At 36.4% G+C, this 8988-nt stretch overlaps 1 non-coding gene across 1 annotated transcript; it reads left to right on the top strand.

The window, feature by feature from the left end:
• The first annotated feature begins 3696 nt into the window (after nt 1-3696).
• On the top strand, nt 3697-3804 carry LOC148579233 (small nucleolar RNA R71). Its single transcript, XR_015896660.1, has one exon. It is a non-coding gene; the product is annotated as a small nucleolar RNA R71 (small nucleolar RNA).
• The last annotated feature ends 5184 nt before the right edge of the window (nt 3805-8988 follow it).

The following is an 8988-nucleotide window of genomic DNA, read 5'->3' as shown; positions in this document are numbered from 1 at the left end:
GCCACAGACACATAACTGGGTGAACCTTTTCAGATTGTGACTCAGCTTTGCTAGAGTCCCCAATTAGAGGTGTCCAGGGTTCTTAAGCACACTCTTTTTACTTTGGATCACGACTTTAACCGCTCAGTCTCAAGCTCTTCACTTGACATCTTCACACCACAAGCACATGGTTAGGGACAGCTTGGTTTAGCCGTTTAGGCCAGGATTTCATTCCTTTGGACCCTCCTATCCATTAAGGCTCAAAGCCTTGGATCCTTTTTACCCTTGCCTTTTGGTTTAAAGGGTTACTGGCTTTTTGCTCTTGCCTTTTGGTTTAAAGAGCTCTTGGCTTTTTCTGCTTGCTTTTTCTTTTTCTTTCTTTCTTTTTTCTTTTATTTTTGCCATTTTTTCGCAAGCTTTGTATTCACTGCTTTTTCTTGCTTCAAGAATCAATTTTATGATTTTTCAGATTATCAATAACATTTCTCCTTTTTCATTATTCTTTCAAGAGCCAACAATTTTAACATTCATAAACAACAAATTCAAAAGACATATGCACTGTTCAAGCATTCATTCAAAAAATAAAAAGTATTATCACCACATCAAAATAATTAAACTAATTTCAAGGATGAGTTCAAAATTATGTACTTCTTGTTCTTTTGTGGTTAAAACATTTTTCATTTAAGAAAGGTGATGGATTCATAGGACATTCATAGCTTTAAGGCATAGACACTTAGACACTAGTGATCATGTAATAAGACACAAACATATATAAAACATAAAGCATAGTAAACAAAAAACAGAAAAATAAAGAACAATGAAATTAAAGAACGGGTCCACCTTAGTGATGGCGGCTAGTTCTTCCTCTTGAAGATCTTATGGAGTGCTTTAGCTCCTCAATGTCTCTTCCTTGCCTTTGTTGCTCTTCCCTCATGACTCTTTGATCTTCTCTAATTTCATGGAGGAGGATGAAATGCTCTTGGTGCTCCACCCTTAGTTGTCCCATGTTGGAACTTAATTCTCCTAGAGAGGTGTTAATTTACTCCCAATAGTTTTGTGGAGGAAAGTGAATCCCTTGAGGCATCTCAAGGATTTCATGATGAGGAATTTCCTCATGCTCTTGTTGAGGTCCATGAGTGGGCTCTCTTGTTGGCCACAACTTCATAGAAGTGTCTTGATGGACCTTTGAGATGAATCTTTCCATCTCCCATGACTCAGAGGTATTGCCTTCCCTTTCCTCTTTCTTGAGGTTTCTCTGGCCTTAGGTGCCATTAATGGTTATGGAAAAATAAAAAGCAATGCTTTTACCACACCAAACTTAAAAACTTTGCTCGTCCTCGAGCAAAGGAAGAAAGAAAGTAGTAGAAGAAGAAGAAAATGGAGGAGATGGAGGGAGATATGTGGTTCAACCAAGGGGTAGAAGTAGTGGTTATAATGTGTTAAAATGAAGGAGTGGTGAGGGGTTTATATAGGGGTGGGAGAGGGTTAGGTTTCGTGTATTAGGGTTGGGTTTGGGAGGGAAAGGATTTTGAATTTGAAGGTAGATGGGGTTTTGGGGGAGAGTGAATGAGGTGATTGGTGAAGGGTATTTGGGGAAGAGTGTTATGAAAAGGTATGAAGAAGAGAGAGAGAGGTGGGGTAGGTGGGGATCCTGTGGGGTCCACAGATCCTGAGGGGTCAAGGACTTATCATCCCTGCTCCATTTAGGCGTGTAGATGCCCTTAGAGTGCAATCCTGGCGTTTAACGCCAAACTGCTACTTGTTTCTGGCGTTAAACGCCAGCTTTTCTCCCTTTATTGGCGTTTAACACCAAGTTGGTGCTTGTTTCTGGCGTTAAACGCCAGACTGTAGCCTGTTTCTGGCGTTTAACGCCAGCTTGATGCTTCTTACTGGCGTTTAGACGCCAGTAAGCTTATCCTCCAGGGTGTGCTATTTTTAATGCTGTTTTTCATTCTGTTTTTGATTTTTCAGTTGTTTTTGTGACTTCACATGATCATCAACCTACAGAAAACATAAAATAACAATGGAAAATAAATAGATATAATTAAATAACATTGGGTTGCCTCCCAATAAGCACTTCTTTAATGTCAATAGCTTGACAGTGAGCTCTCATGGAGCCTCACAGATAATCAGAGCAGGGTTGGGGCCTCTCAACACCAAACTTAGAGTTTGAATGTGGGGGTTTTGTTTGACTCTGTATTGATAGAAGCTTTTCATTCTTCCTCTCCATGGTTACAGAAGGAGAACCTTGATTCTTGAATACAAGGTAGTCCTCATTCAACTTAAGGACCAACTCTCCTCTGTCAACATCAATCACAGCTTTTGCCTTGGCAGACCCTCATCCTTCCCAGTGTCTAGGATTATAAAATCAGCAGGGATATAAAGGCCTTCAACCTTCACTAGCACGTCCTCTACTAGTCCATAAGCCTGTTTCATTGATTTGTCTGCCATCTCTAGTGAGATTCTTACAGCTTGTACCTCAAAGATTCCCAGTTTCTCTATTACAGAGAGTGGCATGAGGTTTATCCCTGATCCTAGGTCACACAGAGCCTTCTCAAAGGTCATGGTGCCTATGGTACAAGGTATGAAGAATTCTCTGGGATCCAGTTTCTTCTGAGGTAATGTCTGCCTCATTAAGTCATTCAGTTCATTGGTGAGCAAGGGGGGTTCATCCTCCTAAGTCTCATTACCAAATAACTTGGCATTCAGCTTCATGATTGCTCCTATATACTTGGCAACTTGCTCTTCAGTGATGTCTTCATCCTCTTCAGAGGAAGAATATTCATCAGAGCTCATGAATGGCAGAAGGAAGTTCAATGGAATTTCTATGGTCTCTGTATGAGCCTCAGATTCCTTTGGTTCCTCAAAGGGAAACTCCTTTCTGTCCAGAGGACATCCCATGAGGCTTTTCTCACTGGGACTCACGTCCTCCTCACTCTCTCCAGGTTCGGCCATGTTGGTCATGGTTATGGCCTTGCACTCTCTCTTGGGATTTTCTTCTGTATTGCTTGGGAGATTACTAGGAGGAGTTTCAGTAATCTTCTTACTCAGCTGACCCATCTGTGCCTCTAAATTTCTAATGGAGGACCTTGTTTCATTCATGAAACTTAGTGTGGTCTTGGATAGATCAGAGACTATGGTTGCCAGGCCAGAATGGCTCTATTCAGAATTCTCTGTGTGTTGCTGAGAAGATGATGGAAAAGGCTTGTTATTGCTAAACCTATTTCTTCCACCATTATTATTGAAGCCTTGTTGAGGCTTCTGTTGGTCCTTCCATGAGAAATTTAGATGATTTCTCCATGAAGGATTATAGGTGTTTCCATAGGGTTCTCCCATATAATTCACCTCTGCCATTGCAGGGTTCTCAGGATCATAAGTTTCTTCTTCAGAAGATGCTTCTTTAGTACTGTTGGATGTAGCTTGCAATCCATTCAGACTCTGAGAAATCATATTAACTTGCTGAGTCAATATTTTGTTCTGAGCCAATATGGCATTCAGAGTATCAATTTCAAGAACTCCCTTCTTCTGAGGCATCCCATTATTCATAGGACTCCTCTCAGAGGTGTACATGAACTGGTTATTTACAACCATTTCAATGAGTTCCTGAGCTTCTGCAGGGGTTTTTAGATGAAGAGATCCTCCTGCAGAATGGTCCAATGACATTTTTGACAACTCAGACAGACCATCATAGAATATACATGTGATGCTCCATTTTGAAAGCATGTCAGTAGGACACCTTTCGATCAATTGCTTATATCTTTCCCAAGCTTCATAGAGGGACTCACCTTTCTTCTGTCTAAATGTTTGGATTTCTACTCTAAGCTTGCTCATCTTTTGAGGTGGAAAGAATTTGGCCAGAAAAGCACTGACCAGCTTTTCCCAAGAGTTTAGGCTTTCCTTAGGTTGTGAATCCAACCATGTTCTAGCTCTATCTCTTACAGCAAAAGGGAAAAGCATAAGTCTGTAGACCTCGGGATCAACTCCATTGGTCTTGACAGTGTCACAGATTTGCAAGAATTCAGCTAAGAACTGATGAGGATCATCCAATGGAAGTCCATGAAACTTGCAATTCTGTTGCATTAGAGAAACTAATTGAGACTTAAGCTTAAAGTTGTTTGCTCCAATGACAGGAATTGAGATGCTTCTTCCACAGAAGTTAGAAGAGGGTGCAATAAAGTCACCAAGCATCTTCCTTGCATCTCCACCATTGTTATTGGGTTCGGCCATGTTTCCTTCTTTTTCGAAAATTTCTGTCAGGTCCTCTCCAGAGGGTTGTGCTCTAGCTTCTCCTAGTTTTCTCTTAAGAGTCCTTTCAGGTTCAGGATCAGCTTCAATAAGAATGTCTTTATCCATGTTCCTGCTCATATGAAAAAGAAGAGAACAGAAAGGAAGAGGAATCATCTATGTCACAGTATAGAGATTCCTTTATGTGAGTAGAAGAAGAGAAGAATAGAAGAAGGAGAAGAAAAAAAATTCGAACACAGAGAAGAAGAGGGGGTTCAAATTTTGAGTGGAAGAGGAGTGTTAGTAGATAAATAAATAAATAGAAAGAGATGAGAGAGAGAAGAATTCGAAATTTAAAATAAAAGGAAAATGTTTTTGTTTTTATTTTAATTATTGGTTAGAATTCGAAAATTAGGAAGAGAAATAAAATTAAATTAAAATTTAAAACAATTAGTTAATTAAAACAAATTTTGAGAAAGGGATTAGTAATTTTCGAAAATTGGAGAGAGAAAAGTAGTTAGGTGGTTTTGAAAAAGATATGATTGAAATAGAAAACTTTTAAAATCAAACAAAAAGTCAAGTAGTTAATTGAAAAAGATTTGAAAATCAATTTTGAAAAGATAAGAAGTTAGAAAAGATTTTGAAATTGATTTTGAAAAAGATGTGATTGAAAATCATTTTGAAAAAGATTTGAAAAAGAAAATTAAAAAGATTTGATTTTTGAAATTAAAGTTAATTACTTGACTAACAAGAAACAAAAAGATATGATTCTAAAATTTAAAGATTGAACCTTTCTTACTAGGCAAGTAACAAACTTAAAATTTTAGAATCAATCACATTAATTGTTAGCATTAATTTCGAAAATATGAAATAAAAATAAGAAAAAGATTTTGAAAATCAAATTTTAAAAGTTTTCGAAAATAAAGTAAAAATGAAAAAGATTTGATTTTTGAAAAAGATTTTGAAAATATAGAATTTTTAAATTGAAAATTTGACTTGACTAACAAGAAACAACTAGATTTTTAAAATTTTTTGACTAAGCCAACTCAAATTTTCAAAATTTATGAGAAGAATAAAGGAAAGATATTTTTTTATTTTTGAATTTTCAATGAAGAAAGAGAAAAATAACAAAATGACTCAAAACATGAAAATTATGAATCAAAACAAGAAAAATATGCAAGAACACTTTGAATGTCAAGATGAACACCAAGAACACTTTGAATGTCAAGATGAACGTCAAGAACATATTTTTGAAAATTTTTAAGAAAAGAAACACATGCAAGACACCAAACTTAGAAATTTTCAATGTTTAGACACTAACAAATTGAAAATGCATATGAAAAACAAGAAAAGACACAAAACAATAAAATACAAAGATCAAACAAAGAAGATTATCAAGAACAACTTGAAGATCATGAAGAACATCATGCATGGGTTTTCGAAAACTTTAAGAAAAATTAAAAAGATGCAATTGACACCAAACTTACAATTTGACACTAGACTCAAACAAGAAACACAAAATTATTTTTGGTTTTATGATTTTATTAATTTTTTTTGGATTTATTTTCGAAAATTGTTTGGAAAAAGAAAAATAAGGGTTTCAAAATTTTTAATAAGAATTCCAGGAATCATGCAAGGTTTGTCCAAAGCTTCAGTCTAAAAAGATTAGACATGGCTAGCCAAACTTCAGCAGGACATTACATACAATAGCCAAATTGATGGGAATCAACTAGCTCTTGTGATGATAAAAGCATCATTTGAAACTCTAGAATTCATTCTTAAATATTCTGAAGAACATAGAATATTTTATTTTATTTTTTGAAAATTTTTTCGAAAATAAAAAGATAAAAAAAATTAAAATAAAATAACCTAATCTGAGCAACAAGGTAAACTATCAGTTGTCCAAACTCGAACAATCCCCGGCAATGGTGCCAAAAACTTGGTGCACGAAATTGTGATCTCTGAAATGGCGCCAAAAACTTGGTACGCACGATCGTAATCTCAACTCTTTTTCACAACTCCACACAACTAACCAGCAAGTGCACTGGGTCGTCCAAGTAATAAACCTTACATGAGTAAGGGTCGATCCCATGGAGATTGTCGGCTTGAAGCAAGCTATGGTCATCCTTGTAAATCTCAGTCAGGCGGATTCAAATGGTTATGGGATTTTGATAATTAAAATATAAATAAAATATAAAATAAGATAGAAACACTTATGTAATTCATTGGTGAGAATTTCAGATAAGCGTATGGAGATGCTTTGCTCCTTCTGAATCTCTGCTTTCCTACTGCCTTCATTCAATCATTCATACTCTTTTCTATGGCAAGCTGTATGTTGGGGGATCACCGTTGTCAACGGCTACCGTCCGTCCTCTTAGTGAAAATGGTCCAAATGTGCTGTCACCGCACAGCTAATCATATGTCGGTTCTCACTCATGTTGGAATAGGATCCATTAATCCTTTTGCGTCTGTCACTACGCCCAACACTCGCGAGTTTGAAGCTCGTCATAGTTGTCCCTTCCCAGATCCTACTCGGAATACCACAGACAAGGTTTAGACTTTCCGGATCTCAGGAATGACCGCCAATAATTCTAGCTTATACCACGAAGACTCTAATCATGAACCAGGAGGCTAAGAGATATGCATTCAAGCTTGTTTTCATGTAGAAAGAAAGTGGTTGTCAGGCACGCGTTCATAGGTGAGAATAGTGATGAGTGTCACATAATCATCACATTCATCATGTTCTTAGGTGCGAATGAATATCTTAGAATAAGAATAAGCTTGAATTGAATAGAAAAACAATAGTACTTCGCATTAATTCATGAGGAACAGCAGAGCTCCACACCTTAATCTATGGGGTGTAGAAACTCCACCGTTGAAAATACATAAGTGATAATAGGGTAGACATGGCCGAGTGGCCAGCCTCCCATGGAGGTCTCAGAACGTAAAAGTTACATAATGTGTTCCAGAGATGTAAAATAAATCACTAAAAGTAGTTTTTATACTAAACTAGTAGCTATGGTTACAGAAAATAAGTAACTAAGTGTAGATAGTGCAGAAATCCACTTTCGGGGCCCACTTGGTGTGTGCTTGGGCTGAGCATTGAAGCTTTCACACTTAGAGACTATTCTTAGAGTTAAACGCCAGCTTTGGTGCTAGTTTGGGTGTTTAACTCCAGCTTGTAACTCAGTTCTAGCGTTTAACGCCAGAATAGGGCAGGAAGTTGGCGTTTAAACGCCAGTTTGCGTCATCAAAACTCGGGCAAAGTATGAACTATTATATATTTCTGAAAAGCCCAGGATGTCTACTTTCCAACGCAATTAAGAGCACACCAATTGGGTTTCTGTAGCTCCAGAAAATCCATTTCGAGTGCATGGAGGTCAGAATCCAATAGCATCTGCAGTCCTCTTTCAGCCTCTGAATCATATTTTTGCTCAAGTCCTTCAATTTCAGCCAGAAAATACCTGAAATCACAGAAAAATACACAAACTCATAGTAAAGTCCAGAAATATGAATTTTTCTTGAAAACTAATAAAAATATATTAAAAAGTAGCTAGATCCTACTAAAAACTACCTAAAAACAATGCCAAAAAGTGTATAAATTATTCGCTCATCAAGCAGCATATGAGTACTTCGGTGATGTAGTTTCGTTTGATACTACTTATAAAACCAATCGTTACAATATGTCATTTGGTTCCTTTGTGGGGGTTAATCACCATGGTAACTCAGTGCTTCTTGGGTGTGGTTTGTTTACTAAGGAAAATTCAGGCTCGTTTACTTGGTTATTTAATGCTTGGCTTACATGTATGCATGGAAAGGCTCCTAAAGGCATTATAATAGACCAATGCCTCGGAATATGAGCTGGAATTGAGAATGTGATGCCAGAGACACGTCATAGGTTATGCAATTGGCACATTACGAAAAAGATTCCAGAAAAATTCAAAAGACACAAGAGATATGAAGAGTTATAAGGTGATTTAAATAATATTGCTTGGGAGTCTATTTCAGAAGATGATTTTCAAAATCAATGGGAAGATTTTCTGGTTGAATATGGTCTAGAAGATAACAAGTGGCTTTCAGGTACTTTTCTAAACATAAATTTTTATATTTTTCACATAGGAATTAGCATATTAGTATTTAAAAAGTATCAAGTGGCTATCATATTCTATTTGCTAGAATTCTAACATGTGTTTGAATATGCCTCTAGGACAATTTTCTTATTCCAATATTTTTTTTAGCTTCAATGTATTATTAACATGTTTATGACAACATTTGCATCTACTTTTGTTAAGTTTGCTTACAAATTTTTTTTTATGTATATTTGTTTACTATGATACATAGATATCTATGAAGAAAGACATCGATGGGTTCCAATTTTTCTTGACAACTTTTTTTGGGCTGGTATGAGATCTACACAACGAAGTGAGAGCATGCATTCATATTTTGACAAATTTTTAAATAACAAGAGCTTATTGATTCAATTTGTCAAACAATATGACAATTGCCTTAGATGGAAGGAGCAACAAGAAAGGGGGGCTGGTGTTGAAGACTATAAATCAATAATACCTTGTGCCACTAATTCCTTGATAGAGAAGCAATTTCAAGGTGCCTATACTAATGCAAAGTTTAAGGAAGTACAAAAGCAATTTAGAAAGAAAGCAAATTGTATTTTGCACCTTACGAAAGCAGTTTCTACATCTAAAGTCTATTCTATTTTGGAGGATGTATCTACTTCTAAAGAGAGGGTTTATGAAGTTAACTACAATGCGGAAACGAAGGATATTA

This window comes from Arachis ipaensis, chromosome B10 (assembly GCF_059453495.1).
Source record: "Arachis ipaensis isolate K30076 ecotype BB chromosome B10, ASM5945349v1, whole genome shotgun sequence".
Classification (NCBI taxonomy): Eukaryota; Viridiplantae; Streptophyta; class Magnoliopsida; order Fabales; family Fabaceae; genus Arachis; species Arachis ipaensis.
The sequence above is the reverse complement of the archived record's forward strand: the minus strand, read 5'-3'. Positions and strand labels throughout refer to the sequence as shown.